The sequence below is a fragment of the Lissotriton vulgaris genome, chromosome 3_1 (assembly GCF_964263255.1).
Source record: "Lissotriton vulgaris chromosome 3_1, aLisVul1.2, whole genome shotgun sequence".
NCBI classification, from domain to species: domain Eukaryota; kingdom Metazoa; phylum Chordata; class Amphibia; order Caudata; family Salamandridae; genus Lissotriton; species Lissotriton vulgaris.
This window is the reverse complement of record NC_141689.1, coordinates 1,526,141,814-1,526,161,597: the sequence shown is the minus strand read 5'-3', so window position 1 is coordinate 1,526,161,597 and position 19,784 is coordinate 1,526,141,814.

Below are 19,784 nucleotides of genomic sequence, written 5' to 3'. Positions count from 1 at the left end.
CCTTTTCAGCACATGTTTTCCATCTCCGAGACTGACGCATCCCTACTATACACTTTGGCATCACACTTATGGGCTAGGGCTGATTCAGACGTAGGACGAATGATGATTGACCCAGTACACGTAACAATACGACAGGACGCAACCCTACCAAAAATACCACAGTACAAAATATTGCCAGAGGGTGAGAAAGCACTGACAGAGATCATACACTCTTTGGTAGAGGCAGGGGTGGTAGAGGAAGTAGTGAGCAACGTTTGTAACAGTCCCATACTACCGATTGTAAAGAGACAGGGAGAGGGAGACGGGAAAGCCTACCGCTTCATCATTGACCTGCGGGAGGTAAACAAAATTGTAGTACCACAATACCCAGTAGTTTCCGACATCACAACAATTTTGAAATTAATCCCCTCCACTGCCACCACCTTCACCGTGATCGACCTCAAGAACACCTTCTTTTCCATACCTATACACGAGGACAGCCGCTATATTTTTGGATTTACCCTAAATTCTCGTTCGTATAGATTTTGTAGAACACCCCAGGGGTACACAGAGAGCCCGAGCATCTATAGCCAGGCGCTTAAAAGACAGTTGGACGCCATACAATTGCCAGACGGAGTAGCATTAATACAATATGTAGATGACATCCTTCTAGCAGCAGACACCATACCAATAGCCGTCACAGCCCCCATCAAACTACTCAATTTCCTTGCTGAGAATGGTCACAAAGTATCCCGTAAGAAATTGCAGTTCTGTAAACCACAAGTAACCTATTTAGGTCACCTTTTGTCAAAGGAAGGGAGGAAACTCACACCTGACAGGATCCAGACAATCATAGACACCCCTGTCCCCAAAAATCAGAAGCAAGTCCGCTCTTTGATTGGCCTCACCTTGTTTTGCAGATAGTGGTTACCGAACTTTAGCCTCATTGTCAAACCCCTTCTCTCCCTCCTACCTAAAGATATCCCCTCACCTCTCCCCTGGACCCCTGAATGCCAATCAGCCTTCAAAGAACTATGCAATGCCCTTTGCTCAGCGCCAGTCCTAGGAACCCCAGATTACTCCAAACAATTCTTTGTATACACACACGATAGGGAGGGATGTGCATTGTCTGTCCTAACACAATCAATTGGTCACAAACAACGCCCTTGTGCATATTTCTCTGCCACCCTCGATCCAGTAGCCAGAGCACTGCCAGCGTGCCTGCGCGCTGTGGCAGCTAGAGCAGTATCAATACGCCAGAGCAAATGAATAGTGCTCTCCAATCCAGTCACTGTTTTAGTACCCCATGCAGTCAACACACTACTAAACCAGAGCAAAACCCAACACTTGACTAGCGCCCGACTTACAGGATATGAGTTGACCCTGCTAGCATCACACATTACCCTAAAGCGATGCACCACCCTCAATCCAGCCACACTGTTACCCCTACCAGAAAATGATTCTAGTGTGGCTCCACTACACGACTGTGTGACACTAACCGATGAACAAACAAAGAGTAGAGTAGACCTCAGAGACACCGCCTTTCTAGAGCCAGATGGAGAACTATGGGTGGATGGCTCGTGCATCAAACTCCCCGACCGCACCACCTCAGCTGCATACGCTGTCATCACAGCCTGAAACATTCTAGAAACAGCCCGTATTGCCCAACGTTCCACCCAGGCAGCAGAACTCATTGCCCTCACACAAGCAGGTATTTTAGCAGCCGGCACAACAGTTAACATATACACTGACAGCCAATACGCCTTCGGTGTGGTTCACCATTTTGGGATTCTATGGAAAGAAAGAGGGTTCCTGACTTCACACGGTACACCCATCCTGCATGGGGATTTAGTCTCCGCCTTGACGGAAGCAGTCCTTCTACTCAAAAAGCTAGCAGTGATAAAATGCCAAGCACATAGGAAAGTGACAGATCTCATTGGACAGGGAAATGCGCTAGCAGACGTTACTGCCCGAGCCACGGTAGAAGACAGAACTACGACACGAATGTATGTGACCAGGTCACAAGCTGAACAATAGACAGACGTTAGGACTACTGTAAGGGACATACAGACGACAGGCACACAAGACGAATTGACCGAGTGGGAAAGGGTTGGACTAAAAGATGAAGAAAATTGCTGGAGAACTAAAGACGGGAACAAATGGCTATTACCCAATGCCTATCTAATCCCCATATTGACCATGGCACATTTACCAGCACTCATAGGCTCCACCCCCATGATTGAACTAATCACCAGAGTATGGCATAGTGTCAATATAACAGAATCTGCAAAACGCCTAGTACAACAATGTATAGTCTGCCTACAACACAATCCAGGGAAGGGGACAGTAGTACCACGGGGAGGGTTTGGAGTCCCTGACCACCCCTTTGAAGTCCTTCAAATGGATTACACCCAACTAGAGAGATGCCATGGTCTAAAATATGTTCTGGTGGTTGTGTGCGCCTTTAGCAAATGGCTGGAGGCATATCCCACCCGCGACAATACAGCCTTAGCAACTGCAAAAGTATTGCTGAAAGAATTCTTCCCCCGGTACGGCCTTTGTAGAATTTTATGGAGCGACAATGGCCCCCACTTCGTAGCCGAGGTGTTACAGAACATACTGAAAGGGTTGGGGGTAAAACAAAAGTTCCATGCCTTCTTCCACCCCCAATCAGCGGGCCTGGTAGAAAGACACAATGCAACATTGAAGTTAAAACTGGCCAAAATAGTTGCCACGACTGGGTTGAAATGGCCCGACGCCCTCCCATTAGCCTTGCTATCAATGCGCTCCACCCCAACTAAACACAGACTGACCCCGTATGAGGTGGTATTCGGCAGGCCTATGAGCATTAGGGCGGTGCCAAAACTAACCTCCATTAACAATGTCCCGAACATAGTAATGTCAGATTATTTGTATAAATTGACAAACGAGCTAACGATTATCCACCAACAGGTGCAGCAAGCCTTACCAGACGCATCCAGGGGCCCGGGACACGAAATAAATCCTGGTGACTACGTCCTCGTCAGAAATTTCCAGAGGACGAAGAGACTGGAGCCCAGGTGGACGGGCCCCTGGCAAGTCTTGATCACCACCCAAACTGCCCTTCGAGTGGAAGGAAAACGAAATTGGCTGCATGCACACCATTGTAAAAGAGTCCCTCCAACGCTGGCAACCTGTAAAGAAGTGGAGGTGCAAGAGGAAGTACTGGAAAAAGACTGACCTTCTCTGAGTTGCTACCCCCAAAAAGAGACACTTGAACTGACAGAGTTTCCCGACCCCACAGTGCCATCCAAGAAAGGGCACAACCTAAGATCGACGAAAGGAGGGTGCTCCAACGACCAGGCCACTAACTGAGTCAAGGTCTCAGATCGGGAGCGCAATCAACCAACGCTACCAGGAAAAGCACTAGACAAAAAGTCTGTGGCCCTGTCCGTCGTTAAGCCCCTCGAAGATGATGGAAGAAACTGAGCACCTGAAAAGCAACCGAAAAGACACCAAGACTGCCAACATGCATAGCACAAAGACAATTGCACTTGTAGCAGCATTTCTCACCTGTCTCCTGCTAATGGTCACCTTCTGGATCAGGGGTACTCTTAGTACGGCCCGCGGGCCAGTGGTGGCCCGGCAAGCCTTCCCTGGCGGCCCGCGGACCTTGCAGACATTGTACCCGAGTTTAAAAAAAAAATGTTTTAAAGATGTCTGCAGCCAGAGCGCGACTCAGACTCTGCTGCTCTATGGGGGCCGGGTGATTTTCCGCCATAATCACAGTGGGGCAGGGGCGCTGAGAGGTGAACAAAGCCTCATTAACATACGAATGGTCTTTTAAAGACCCGTGAAGAGCTTGGGTGCAGCAGTGTGTGTGCGCTTGGAAGCTGTCACAGCCCGAGCACACAGGAGGGAGAGCAAGCGAGGGAGAGGGAGGGAGAGTGAGGGAGTGAGGGAGCGTGAGAAAGGGAGAAGGAGGGAGGGAGAGCAAGCGAGGGTCCGCGAGGAAGAGAGAGTGAGGGAGGGAGAGCAAGCGAGGGAGAGGGAGGGAGAGCAAGGGAGGGAGAGTGAGGAAGGGAGGGAGCGTGAGGGAGGAAGAGCGAGGGAGAGCGAGGGAGGGAGAGCAAGCGAGGGAGGGAGGGAGAGCGAGGGAGAGCAAGCGAGGGAGGGAGAGGGAGAGCGATGGAGGGAGAGGGAGGGAGAGGGAGCAAGAGGCAGGGAGAGCGAGGGAGGGAGAGTGAGGGAGGAAGGGAGAGCAAGAGAGAGGGAGCGAGGGAGGGGGGAGGGAGAGCGAGAGAGAGCAACGGAGGGGGAGCGAGAGAGAGCGAGAAAGAGCGAAGGGAGGGAGGGAGAGGGAGCATGAGGGAGGGAGAGCGAGGGAGCGCGAGGTAGGGAGCGTGAGGGAGGGAGGGAGAGCAAAGGAGAGCAAGCGAGGGAGCAAGGGAGGGAGGGAGAGCGAGGGAAAGTGAGGGAGCGAGGGAGGGAGGGAAAGCGAGGGAGGGAGGGAGAGCGAGGGAGGAAGAGCGAGGGAGGGAGGGAGAGCGAGGGAGGGAGAGAGAGGGAGGGAGAGCAAGGGAGGGAGAGCAAGGGAGGGAGACAGAGCGAGGGAGACAGAGCGAGGGAGAGAGACAGAAGGAGAGAGAGGGAGACCTCAGAGAGAGGGAGAGGGAAGGAGAGAGAGGGAGACGTCAGAGTGAGGGAGACAGAGGGAGGGAGACCTCAGAGTGAGGGAGAGGGAAGGAGAAAGAGGGAGACCTCAGAGAGAGGTAGAGCTCAGAATGAGGGGGAGGCAAGGAGAGAGAGGGAGAACTTAGAGTGAGGGAGACCTCAGGAGAGAGAGGGAGACCTCAGAGTGAGGGAGACCTCAAAGTTAGGGAGAGGGAAGGAGAGAGAGGGAGGCAGAGGGAAGGAGGGAGAGGGAAGGAGAAAGAGAGAGACAGAGGGAAGGATGGAGAGGGAAGGAGAGAGAGGGAAATACAAGTGAGGGAGAGGGAAATAGAGTGGGGGAGAGGGAAATAGAGTGAGGGAGAGGGAAATAAAGTGAGGGAAAGGGAAATAGAGTGAAGGAGAAGGAAACAGAGAAAGAGAGGGAGACAGAGGGAATGAGGGAGAGGGAAGGAGAGAGAGGGCGACAGAAGGAAGGAGGGAGAGGGAAGGAGAGAGAGGGAAATAGAGTGAGGGAGAGGGAAATAGAGTGAGGGAGAGGGAAATAGAGTGAGGGAGAAGGAAACAGAGAGAGAGGGAGACAGAGATAGAGAGAGAGAGTGAGACAGTGAGGGTGATTGAGACAGAGGAAGAGAGGGAGTGAGACAGTCAGAGTGAATGAGACAGAGGGAGAGATGGAGAGAGAGAGTTAGAGAGTCAGAGTGAGTGAGACAGAGGGAGACAGAGAGACAGAGAGAGAGAGGGAGAGAGAGGGAGAGGGAGAAACAGAGGGAGGGAGAGAGAGAGAGAGAGAGAGAGAGAGAGAGAAAGAGAGATAGATAGAGAGAGAGTGACTCAGTGGACGAAGGCGTCCGCTGCAGGGACCTGTGATCAACCTCATGGTCACAGGTTTTTTTTGCTCTAGCCCCGGCCCCTTCCCCACTGACCCCCTCCCCCACCGGTGCGGGCCTCGGACACAAACCACACTGTAAATTTGGCCCCCGAGAGAAAGTTTGTGAGTACCCGTGTTCTGGATCATTGAAGATAATGCCCCTGCAAACAAAACAATGTCACCTACCATGCAACCAACCACCAAGAAAGAACACTATCTGGTATGACTGTCGCCACATCTCCGAGAAAGATGCAAAGAGTTCTGGAATAATTATTTTGTGCAGATGCTGCACCAGCCAAATCTTGCCGCAAATGCCACCAACTGTTGGGTCTGTGGGCTGCTACCACATGCCACTGAACACTCCATACCTTTCATCACTTCACCCTATTCTGTTCACGGATCTTGCCTTGCCTGGATGATGATCCTACAAGAAAACTACAGAGACAATGCCACTTCCGATGGGACAATCGCTCAGTTCTACAGCGAGTTCTGGTTAAACAAAACAGGAAGAACAGCCGCTCCCTTTTGCCCTCACACCTCCAATGCGACATTCCCAATGAATGTCCCCTCCAAAGAACGAGTGGAAATACAAGTGTTCAATAAACCTGTCAGACCCACATTTTCCTACCTGAAGAAAAGAACTGCTGCAACACTGACTGTGGCTCTATCTGTGGTGAACGTCTCCGGCCTTGTGTGGATTGAAGGCCGTGGGACTAAGAATGTGGGTCACAGCACTTGTAACATTGTAAGGACTTTGAACACTGCCAACCCTCCAGCATTTGTTGCATCACCCAATATGTACTTTGTCTGTGGAACCAAAGCCTACACCTGGCTCCCAAGAAACTGGGGGGGGGCACGTGCTACATCGCCTTTGTTTTGCTACCAACCTACACAGCCCCTGCAGAGCATCATCGAGAACAGTGTTCTAAAGACATTGATCAAGCAGACTCTGCCGCATCACAGTTCCTCAACGCAGCAAAAGGGCTCATCCCACTATGGGGTCCGATGGCAAACAGCCGAGCCATCAGACATCTGTCTCAAGCGGTAGAAACTGCCCTGAACGTCACAGCTGACATCCTCACCAACAACACTGCCGAGCTTCAAACAGTCCGTCTGGTGGCCCTACAAAACCACATGGTCCTGGACGTGGTACTAGCGGACCGTGGAGGAGCATGTCTCATCATCGGTGCCAGTTGCTGAATCTACATCCCTGATTGTTCACCTTCTGTCTATGAAGCAAACGAACATCTCCACAGACTGTCTTCAGAAATTCATCAAGGGTCAGAGACTTGGACAATTGGAAGTTGGCTTTGGGGCATCTTGAAGGAGTGGAGTTGGAAAATATCAATGGTTCTCTTGGTCCCAGTATTGGCAATATGTGGTTGTTGTTTGGGTGTACACTGTATACCACCTTTGTGTTCTCTTTGTATAAGCGCCTTGCGCCCTAAGACTAGGGACACTCAGCTAACAAAAATGAGAGTAATATATGAGCAAGAAATACAGGACATTATGGAGATCGAAATAGACTGACAAGCTGGCTAGTTATGTTCAAAGGGGCTACTGTTAAAAGCAAAACTACAATTGTGAACATTACCTGCACCATCTTGTCTGATGGAAGTTCCTACGTGCACATAAACTGCAGTCATTCTGACCAACCTGGTATGTGAGCTGGGGGCTATAAACTATTGCCGCGACAAACATCAACTTGCTGCCACCAACTCGTTTTTCCTCTCATCTCTGTTTACAGGCAAACCCTTGGACACAAACAGGTTCCAAATACCAAACAGACTCTTGCAAACATGGTTTATTGCACTGCACACAGCAAGACTTGTTTTTGCCAACAATGGGACCTGTTTTTATCAACAGAACGGACTCTTAGATCTGGCCGGTCTCACATGTTTTAGACCCTGAAGCAAGGTCCAGCTGCAAGATTAAATTGTCTGTTTTGACCTGGGTGGGAGGAGAATTAATGTTGGGCTTGTGTAACCATGTGGATGGTACAATGTTGGGCTTGTGTAACAAACCTGCCGGGGTGGAGACTCTAAGCCTGTAACCAGGATAAATAAACAAATGCATTGTGTCAAACCTGTATAAAAGGAGAGCCAGAAGGATTTGCCAGCAGAACACCTCCCTAAAGACATCCTGATGTCTGCAGTTGACGTGCTTTCCTCTAGAGAGTAATAAACCTTTTTTCTTGTCTTCCAGTTCCCAGCGCTTGCCTCATTATTTTTGATAACGAACCCAAGGTGAATTAGAGGTGGGACCCTGCCACCGGGCAGCATTGGGGGTCTTAGGAGACTCGCTGCTTTTCACACCTGTGTTGGAACTTTAACCATGTCATGACGAATGGGGCTTGGGACTTCATTGGAACATGCATATGCCATCAGATGGAATGTGGGTGGTGAGGCTGGAATGATGGGAACAGTTGGTGATGTCAGTTAGGAGGTGACTGGTGCTCCGAGGGTTGGTGGTTCTGTATTTATTCAATAAGCATCCCTACTTCTACTGGATGCGTCATGTCATCATTGGAACGTAACACTGGTGACGAGGATAGGAGTTCCAATGAACGCAACACTAGTATAGTCCTGTTAGTATAGCATAGTGCTGCTTGAATTAGTCTGCGACCAGTGGTAATGAAAGTGGCCACTAGCTAATTCATGGAGACATTCTGGCACATGCATCAACGTAGGCTTTTGTGGTTCCTTAATTGCGGTTATTAAGGAATCACAATTAAGGAATTGCAAAAGCCTATGCATGTAGGAATCGCTATAAAAATAGCGATTCCTACACATTCCTTAATTACGACTCGTAAATTGCGAGTCACAATTAAGGAATGCCGTCCCATTCATTCCCCAGGCCCATAGGAAAGAATTGAAGTTTGCATGAGCAATTTGCGAGTACCAGAAGGTACTCGCAAATTGCTCATGCAATTTCAAGGGTGTAAGGGTGTCAAACTGACACCCTGTTGCACCCCTGTGTGTGCAACATGAGTTTTTGCAAATTACCATGAAGTTCAACTTCATGGTAATTTGCACTCCCAATTAGAATGAGGGAGAGGGAAGGAGAGAGAGGGCGACAGAAGGAAGGAGGGAGAGGGAAGGAGAGAGAGGGAAATAGAGTGAGGGAGAGGGAAATAGAGTGAGGGAGAGGGAAATAGAGTGAGGGAGAAGGAAACAGAGAGAGAGGGAGACAGAGAGAGAGAGAGAGAGTGAGACAGTGAGGGTGATTGAGACAGAGGAAGAGAGGGAGTGAGACAGTCAGAGTGAATGAGACAGAGGGAGAGATGGAGAGAGAGAGTGAGAGATTCAGAGTGAGTGAGACAGAGGGAGACAGAGAGACAGAGAGAGAGAGGGAGAGAGAGGGAGAGGGAAAAACAGAGGGAGGGAGAGAGAGAGAGAGAGAGATAGAGAGAGAGTGACTCAGTGGACGAAGGCGTCCGCTGCAGGGACCTGTGATCAACCTCATTGTCACAGGTTTTTTTTGCTCTAGCCCCGGCCCCTTCCCCACTGACCCCCTCCCCCACCGGTGCGGCCCTCGGACACAAACCACACTGTAAATTTGGCCCTCGAGAGAAAGTTTGTGAGTACCCATGTTCTGGATCATTGAAGATAGTGCCCCTGCAAACAAAACAATGTCACCTACCATGCAACCAACCACCAAGAAAGAACACTATCTGGTATGACTGTCGCCACATCTCCGAGAAAGACGCAAAGAGTTCTGGAATGATTATTTTGTGCAGATGCTGCACCAGCCAAATTTTGCCGCAAATGCCACCAACTGTTGGGTCTGTGGGCTGCTACCACATGCCGCTGAACACTCCATCCCTTTCATCCCTTCACCCTATTCTGTTCAAGGATCTTGCCTTGCCTGGATGATGCTCCTACAAGAAAACTACAGAGACGATGCCACTTCCGATGGGACAATCGCTCAGTTCTACAGCGAGTTCTGGTTAAACAAAACAGGAAGAACAGCCGCTCCCTTTTGCCCTCACACCTCCAATGCGACATTCCCAATGAATGTCCCCTCCAAAGAACGAGTGGAAATACAAGTGTTCAATAATCCTGTCAGACCCACATTTTCCTACCTGAAGAAAAGAACTGCTGCAACACTGACTGTGGCTCTATCTGTGGTGAACGTCTCCGGCCTTGTGTGGATTGAAGGCCGTGGGACTAAGAATGTGGGTCACAGCACTTGTAACATTGTAAGGACTTTGAACACTGCCAACCCTCCAGCATTTGTTGCATCACCCAATATGTACTTTGTCTGTGGAACCAAAGCCTACACCTGGCTCCCAAGAAACTGGGGGGGCACATGCTACATCGCCTTTGTTTTGCCACCAACCTACACAGCCCCTGCAGAGCATCATCGAGAACAGTGTTCTAAAGACATTGATCAAGCAGACTCTGCCGCATCACAGTTCCTCGACGCAGCAAAAGGGCTCATCCCACTATGGGGTCCGATGGCAAACAGCCGAGCCATCAGACATCTGTCTCAAGCGGTAGAAACTGCCCTGAACGTCACAGCTGACATCCTCACCAACAACACTGCCGAGCTTCAAACAGTCCGTCTGGTGGCCCTACAAAACCGCATGGTCCTGGACGTGGTACTAGCGGACCGTGGAGGAGCATGTCTCATCATCTGTGCCAGTTGCTGCATCTACATCCCTGATTGTTCACCTTCTGTCTATGAAGCAAACGAACATCTCCACAGACTGTCTTCAGAAATTCATCAAGGGTCAGAGACTTGGACAATTGGAAGTTGGCTTTGGGGCATCTTGAAGGAGTGGAGTTGGAAAATATCAATGGTTCTCTTGGTCCCAGTATTGGCAATATGTGGTTGTTGTTTGGGTGTACACTGTATACCACCTTTGTGTTCTCTTTGTATAAGTGCCTTGCGCCCTAAGACTAAGGACACTCAGCTAACAAAAATGAGAGTAATATATGAGCAAGAAATACAGGACATTATGGAGATCGAAATAGACTGACAAGCTGGCTAGTTATGTTCAAAGGGGCTACTGTTAAAAGCAAAACTACAATTGTGAACATTACCTGCACCATCTTGTCTGATGGAAGTTCCTACGTGCACATAAACTGCAGTCATTCTGACCAACCTGGTATGTGAGCTGGGGGCTATAAACTATTGCCGCGACAAACATCAACTTGCTGCCACCAACTCGTTTTTCCTCTCATCTCTGTTTACAGGCAAACCCTTGGACACAAACAGGTTCCAAATACCAAACAGACTCTTGCAAACATGGTTTATTGCACTGCACACAGCAAGACTTGTTTTTGCCAACAATGGGACCTGTTTTTATCAACAGAACGGACTCTTAGATCTGGCCGGTCTCACATGTTTTAGACCCTGAAGCAAGGTCCAGCTGCAAGATTAAATTGTCTGTTTTGACCTGGGTGGGAGGAGAATTAATGTTGGGCTTGTGTAACCATGTGGATGGTACAATGTTGGGCTTGTGTAACAAACCTGCCCGGGGTGGAGACTCTAAGCCTGTAACCAGGATAAATAAACAAATGCATTGTGTCAAACCTGTATAAAAGGAGAGCCAGAAGGAGTTGCCAGCAGAACACCTCCCTAAAGACATCCTGATGTCTGCAGTTGACGTGCTCTCCTCTAGAGAGTAATAAACCTTTTTCTTGTCTTCCAGGTTCCAGCGCTTGCCTCATTATTTTTGATAATGAACCCAAGGTGAATTAGAGGTGGGACCCTGCCACCGGGCAGCATTGGGGGTCTTAGGAGACTCACTGCTTTTCACACCTTTGTTGGAACTTTAACCATGTCATGACGAATGGGGCTTGGGACTTCATTGGAACATGCATATGCCTTCAGATGGAATGTGGGTGGTGAGGCTGGAATGATGGGAACAGGTGGTGATGTCAGTTAGGAGGTGACTGGTGCTCCGAGGGTTGGTGGTTCTGTATTTATTCAATAAACATCCCTACTTCTACTGGATGCGTCATGTCATCATTGGAACGTAACACTGGTGACGAGGATAGGAGTTCCAATGAACGCAACACTAGTATAGTCCTGTTAGTATAGCATAGTGCTGCTTGAATTAGTCTGCAACCAGTGGTAATGAAAGTGGCCCACTAGCTAATTCATGGAGACATTCTGGCACATGCATCAACGTAGGCTTTTGTGGTTCCTTAATTGCGGTTATTAAGGAATCACAATTAAGGAATTGCAAAAGCCTATGCATGTAGGAATCGCTATAAAAATAGCGATTCCTACACATTCCTTAATTACGACTCGTAAATTGCGAGTCACAATTAAGGAATGCCGTCCCATTCATTCCCCAGGCCCATAGGAAAGAATTGGAGATTGCATGAGCAATTTGCGAGTACCAGAAGGTACTCGCAAATTGCTCATGCAATTTCAAGGGTGTAAGGGTGTCAAAATGACACCCTGTTGCACCCCTGAAATTGATCTGTGCACATATGTTGCACACTGTGTGTGCAACATGAGTTTTTGCAAATCACCATGAAGTTCAACTTCATGGTAATTTGCACTCCCAATTAGCGAAATCGCTAATTTTTGTACTTTAATGCATTGCATTTAAGGAATCTCAATCTGGGATTCCTTAAATGCAATTGCAATTTAGAGATTCCTTAAATTGCGATTTTTGCATTTGGGATGATGCATCTAAAAGGCAAAAATACTGGTCGTTTGCAACTTTTTTTTTTTGCTTTGATGCATATGGGTCATTCAGCCTGATTCATGAAGCTAAATTGCGCTCGCAATAGCTGCGAAAATGCTATCGCGGGCGCAATTTCCCTAATCGGTATTCACCACGAAAATAGCGAATTCGCTAACACAGAATTGCAAAATCGCTAAAAGATTCGCAGAATCCCGGCAGTAGACCAGTTGCGATTCGGAAATAGCGAGAAATCACGGATTCTGCAAAAAAAATAGCGAAATCGCAATTTCCTCGCAATCGGGATTCATGAAAAATCGCAATTAGCGAAAAACCCCAAAATCGCATTTTGCGAGGCGCAATTTAAGGACAACCCAAAGCAGGTGGTAACCATCAAACCCATAGTAAAAAAAAATTGAAAAACCGTTGGTTAATCAGCAACTGGTGCTGGCCTGACCAAACACACTTAAGGAGAAGCAGCATCAGCATAAGGAGTAGAGTTGAACAATTTCCCTTGGTCAAGTATCTAAAGAATTAAGCCCAAATATTGATCTTGGACACAAGACTTAAATCAATGAAAATATAAACATAAACAACATTATATATAAAAATGTAAAAGTATTTTATTAAAACAATATTTTTGTTAATCTAAAAAACACATACACGAAGCATAAAATAGAGTTTGTCACTCTTTACACAACTCATTTAGACATAATCAAGTACTCGTCCTGTAACTCATAAACAACTTGTGTAGACATCAATACTAAAACAATATATAAGAAAAAGACCTGCAAACATACTCTAATTCATACAGTGTGAGAAGGAGGGGGCGGGGGAGAGAAGGAAAAAAACAGACATTACCAATTTGTCATACAGTGTTGCACATTAGATCCCTCAATGTAACTCAAACCCAGACTTGTCTTTTTTTCAATGTTCTTGGGGCGAGTTGGGTTATTTAATTGTGCAAAAATAGGCGTCGACGCGTTTCGATGGACTCATTGGATGTATGCCATCTTTTTCAAGACTCTATGTTTTGATTCTCTCCTAAGTAAGCACTGGGTGGTTGCCTTTGCCCGGAGATCCTTATTGCATAGTCCTGTTCAGGTTCGTTCTGATAGATTCCTTATATGTAAATATATGCATCATCGCCACTAAATCTGCGGTGAAATCTGTTTTTATAGTTCCTCGGTATCAGTTGACACACCTTCAGTCTGTGTAGGGGGGAAGATGCCTGCCTCCTTGCTTCTATTGTGCTCGTTGGCTGGCTCTTTTACTTCACCCCGCTGTTGCCTCGTCATATGCTGTCATTATACCCCTCTTGCGTTGTAGCCCGATCTTTATGTTGTAGAATCCTGGGGTCAGGTGAGTTAAATTTGGGGAAACGCTTTGTCCTTTTTGCTCAGTTGAACTGGCGTCCCTTTGCTTGTGTTGGTCTGTGGACTGCACCCGACCTCGTACGTTCGTCCGTCCTCCTCGATGTCTTTCGAAAAATGTTGGAGTATAAGGAGTGTCACAATGTCAGGAATGTACATGGTGGTCAGGCGGCGAAGGCTACAGCGAGCAGCACGGAGGAGACGCAGAATCCAAGCCAGGATATTCCGTCACCCTGCTGGGCCAAACCAGAGAGCAAATATGCACAAAGTACCGCCTGAATGGGGCAATGATCATCAAGCTAATTCAGGACCTTGACCCCCTGATGCAGCACCCAACAAGGCGGACCAATGCCGTGCCAACACATGACCAGGTATTGTGTAGCCTGCACCTCCTGGCTTCCGGGAGCTTCCAGGGGATAGTTGCGGCTGCTGGGGGGATAACCCAGCCCACCATGTCCCGCTGCCTAGGGAGTTTCCTTGACGCAATGCTGACCCAGCTACACCACCACATCAAATTTCCATCAAGCCAACAGGAATTGGATGAGACCAAGCTTCAATTCTACAATGTCGCGCATTTCCCACACGTGATAGGTTGCATTGACTGTACCCACATCCACATCTGCCCACCAGCTGCAACGGAGTACATGTACCGCAATCGCAAGTCCTACCACTCCCTCAACATCCAGATGGTCTGCAATGCTAAGACATACATCACGGACATAGTGGCACAGTACCCGGGGAGTACACATGACTCATTCATATTCCGGCACAGCGGCCTCCACACACAACTGGCCAGGGGAGACTTCGGGGAAGGACACCTACTTGGTAAGTACACTTTGCCCACAATGTCACACTGCGATGAAGTAGCTGCGCTGCACAGACAATCACCCTCTGCTCCTCTCATTCAGGTGACAGTGGCTACGCCCTGCGTGAATACCTCCTCACCCCATACCTCAACCCTGCTACACCACAGCAACGGCGTTACAACGTATCACACATACGCACAAGGAATTGCATTGAGAGGACTTTTGGGCTACTGAAGAGCAGATTCCGCATACTTCACAAGACAGGAGGGGCCATGCACTACAGTCCTGATGTGTGCTGCCGCATTGTGGCTGTGTGTGCAATACTACACAACATTGCTACCAAGCGCCGGATACCTGTAGACATCTCTGGCAGTGAATCAGAAGGGGACGACCGGCCACCTGCACATGTGCGCCATGCGGATCTATGTTGATACAACGCATGTTATTACAACGCATGCTTTTACAACGCATTTTTTACAATGCAAAGTCTATTACAACGCGATTTTTTACAACGCATACTATTACATCGCAAAATAGTGTTAATAATGAAAAAGTACCAATACAACGCTTTCTATTACAACGCATACCATTACATCAAATTTAATATATATATTTTTTTGTAATCTTAAATCTGGCACGGGATACAGGGAAAATAGGGGTTTTGGGTGGGGAAGTGTATTAAAATGTAGTGAAAAACTACTCGTAAAGGTATCAATTTTCAAAAAAATAATTTATACGCATTCCATTTTTTTGTTTTTTAATTATATATATTTTTTTGTAATATAAAATCTGGCACGGGATGCAGGGAAAATAGGGGTTTTGGGTGGGTAAGTGTATTAAAATGTGATAAAAAAGTGCACGATAAAAAACCGATTTTCAAAAAAATAAATAAATAAATACGAGATATTACATTTTTGAATAAATTAAATTAATAATTAATATATATCAAAAACTTTGATAAATAGCAAGTAAATAAACGGAAAAACTGCATAATTATACGAGTATTACAATTAATACTCGAGTATTAAAATAAATACTCGAGTAACAATAAAGAGTCATTTTTTCAAAAAATCAATATTTTTAAACGAAAAAATTACGTTAAAAACAAGATCCTTTAAATAATTAATAATTAGATTCTAAGGTTCACCATGAAGCAATGATTTTAGAATCAAATAATTTAATTATTACCAATTAATTTAATTATTTATTAAATTAAATAAATTTAGATTAAATTAAAAAATAATAACATTAAATCAGAGACGGAATAGTAGTAAAATAATGCCTTAAATTTTTAAAGTATATTAAAATATTAAAAACAGCACGGAAATGACGCAAAGTCATAGAGATATTATAAATAGAACGCGAGTAATGAGAAAAGTACTCGAGTAATGTAGAAAAATACTCATAGTTATTAAATTAACATATTACACCAAGATCACGACGTAAGAAAACGAAAACGAGAAAATGATTATTAAATAAATGATAATTATACTTTAAAGAGAAACAGAAAGATTAAACGAGCAGAGAAGCGCCATTTTACACACAGTTGAATCAAATGAAGTCCATCTACCATTTCCATGACCTACAATATCAACAAGACTTTCAAAATGGATGCCAAAACGGAACGAAACAGTGAAAAGTTTACTTCAAAATAAAACATTTTAAATTATACGTTTCCACATCAAATGAATTAAAATAAAATTAGAAACGAAACGGTATAATTTAGACTAAAAATGAAGGTAATTACGAAAAGGTATAAAAAGAAGTAACCCACCATTTTGAAGACAGTTGATTATCAACTAGCAGAGTGACCAGACGTGAAAACCTGACCCTCTGACCTCTTGAAGTAATTGACAACGAAAGCGAACCTAGAAGCATTTCTGTATCACATTGAAGTAAGTTAATTAAAACGACATTTAAACATGTTTAATGTTAACACATCAGCAACAATATGTAAATGAAATATATTTTTGAAATAGATTAATTAATTGAATAAAATGCATTAAGAAAGGGATTATTAGAAAATAATGTCAAAAACTGTTTCGAATCTTTTAAGATAGTAAACTGAAGTAGCATGAAAAAAATGTGTTTCTTTAAAATAAATTTATTTAAATATGTGAAACAGTATATTTTTAAAAAAACGACCCAAAACATTAATTCCAATTATAAACAGTTTTCTAACCAAGTGTGAAGAAAAACCCAACTTATCTAAATTAATTTGTATTTTTAACGAACGTATTTAGTGAACATGAATCAAAAGAAGGAAATTAATCTAATTTATTTTACCAAAAAAAGAAGTAGTAACTTTACATTCCAGCCGAATAAATAATCGATTCAATATATATATTTTTTTCACACAGAAAATCGAACTTGATTTTAGAAAACGAAAATCATTTCTTTACGAAATCGACAAGATTTTGATAAGGTAATGTTATGAAATGTAATAAAAGAAAGCCATAATAAACGAATAAATTATTTTGAAATAATGATGGGAATTGCAACAGTACATAAAGTGTGGTAAAAAGTAGATATATATTTAATATAAAACTTGTGATTTATTAATACATCATAATCCGTTGAAAACAGATTATGAATAAATGAAAAATATATTTTTTAGGTATTGAAAAATATCTCCTCAAACAGTGCCAAGTCGAAAAAAAAAGTGCTAATACCACTAGACAAAGCACGTTAAAGAAGACTATTTGCCATAAAATTGGACTATGAACAAGGTAGGTGCTGGATGATATAAAAGTGCTTATGTTTTATCTTATTCTAGTTATATACATAAGTAGAGTAAATGAATTCGGATATGCGAAATGAACAAGCCACGTTAATAAACGTAACCTTCCTCTGCCCTCACCCCCTTTTAAAATCAATAAATAAATATATAAGTAACAAGTGAACATATACATTAAATCTACATAGAATAACTTTGTGAAACGTAACAGTGATTAATAATAAAACGTTGTATTTATATTTATATTCTTTGCAACTAATGCAAACCACAATTATTTTTAGATACTTCAATTTATAATCTGAAGCAGTATAAATTAAAAAAATACTGAAAATACCAATCGACTCTGCACGACATAGAAAAAGATAACAAAAAGCAAGGACTATTACTAAGGTAAGTGCTGGAAAGTATGAAAGTGCCACTAAGAAATCGTATTTAAATAATGTGCATTATTAAAGTAAGTTGATAAACTTAAAAGAAAAATCATGGCAGTATAATAATGCCCTCATACGTTGTAATCGTTATTTCCCCTCTCCCTCCTCCCCTCCTGAAAATGAAATAATAAATTCAAAAGTAAAACAATGAAAACATAGTGCGTAAAGAATGACCACATTGCTGATGTCTAAGGAAAGTGAAAGATTGATAAAACATGTCAGTAATTTTTAAACAGCAAAAAACATAAGTGTTTTTATCAAAATTCAAAAGAGATAAAGAAATGTAACATTTTCCCAAGATATAACAGCTTTTCCATTGGTTTATTTAGAGCCAAACGAAAACAACCAAAACCGACAAAGGGACCGAAAAAAAGCCAAAACCCAAACAAGTTTGAAGAGTTTAAAGGGAACAACAAAGCAACCTTCAAAACTCAAAGGTAATTTTAAAAAATAAACACATCTCATTTATTCATTACATTGCAAATAAAACATAATGTTAAATCAGAATAAGTGCAGGATAGGATACAAGTGCCACTTAGTATTCTAACTCCAGGTAAGTGCATGATTAGGGAAAGTGCAGGATAGTGTTCAAGTGTAAGTGGCTATTCAAACTCCATTAAAGTGCATGAATAGGGAAAGTGCAGAGTAGTGAACAGGTGGCAATTACTATTCCTTCTCCAGGAAAGTGCATGATTAGGGAAGGTGCTGGATAGTGTCGAAGTGCCACTTACTATTCTAACACCATGAAAGTGCATGATCTGTGAAAGTGCTGGATATTGAAAAGGTTCCATTTTCGATTGTAACTCCTGGTAAGTGCATGTGTAGGGAAAGTGCTGGATAGTGTCGAAGTGCCACTTACTATTCCAACTCCAGGAAAGTGCATGAGTAGGGAAGGTGCAGGATAGTGTCGAAGTGCCACTTACTATTCCAACTCCAGGAAAGTGCATGAATTTCGAAAAATGCTGAATAGTGTAGAGGTGTATCTTACTAATCTACCTTCATAAAAACTGATGTTTAAGGAAAGTGAATGATTTATAAAACATGTCAGTAAATTTTAAACATCAATAAACATTAGTCTTTTTTCCAAAATTAAAAAGAGATAAAGAAATTAAACATTTTTCAAAAATATAACAGCTTTTCAAATCGTTTATTTAGAGCCAAACGAGAACAACCGAAACCGAAAAAGGGACCGAAAAACAGCCAAAACCCAAACAAGTAACAAGAGTTTAAAGGGAAGAACAAAGCAACCTTGAAAACTCAACGGTAATTATTAAATGTAAACAGATCTCATTTTAAGATTACATTGCAAATAATACATAATGTTAAATGAGAATAAGTGCAGGATAGTGCAAAGGTGCCAGTTAATATTCTAACTCCAGGAAAGTGCATGAGTAGGCAAAGTGATGGATAGTGTCGAAGTGCCACTTACTATTCTAACTCCATGAAAGTGCATGATCTGGGAAAGTGCTGGATAATGAAAAGGTTCCATTTTCGATTGTAACTCCTGGTAAGTGCATGTGTAGGGAAAGTGCTGGATAGTGTCGAAGTGCCACTTACTATTCCAACTCCAGGAAAGTGCATGATCTGGGAAAGTGCTGGATAATAAAAAGGTTCCACTTTCTATTCTAACTCCTGGTAAGTGCATGTGTAGGGAAAGTGCAGGATGGTGTACAAATGCCACTTACTATTCCAACTCCAGGAAAGTGCATGAGTAGGGAAAGTGCAGAATAGTGAACATGTGCCAATTACTATTCCTTCTTCCGGAAAGTGCATAATTATAGAAAGTGCTGGATAGTGTGGAAATGCCACTTACTATTCTAACTCCAGGTAAGTGCATGATTAGAGAAAGTGCTGGATAGTGTTCAAGAGTAAGTGGCTATTCCAACTCCAGGAAAGTGCATGGGTAGGGAAAGTGCAGGATAGTGAACAGGTGCCACTTACTATTCCTTCTCCCCAAAAGTGCAAGATTAGGGAAAGTGCTGGATAGTGTGGAAAAGCCACTTACTATTCTAACTCCAGGTAAGTGCATGAGTAGGGAAAGTGCTGAATAGTGTAGAAGTGCCACTTACTATTCCAACTCCAGGAAAGTGCATGAGTAGGGAAGGTGCAGGATAGTGTCGAAGTGCCACTTACTATTCCAGCTCCAGGAAAGTGCATGAATTTCGAAGAATGCTGAATAGTGTAGAGGTGTAACTTACTAATCTACCTTCATAAAAACTGATGTTTACGGAAAGTGAATGATTTATAAACCATGTCAGTAATTTTTAAACATCAATAAACATTAGTCTTTT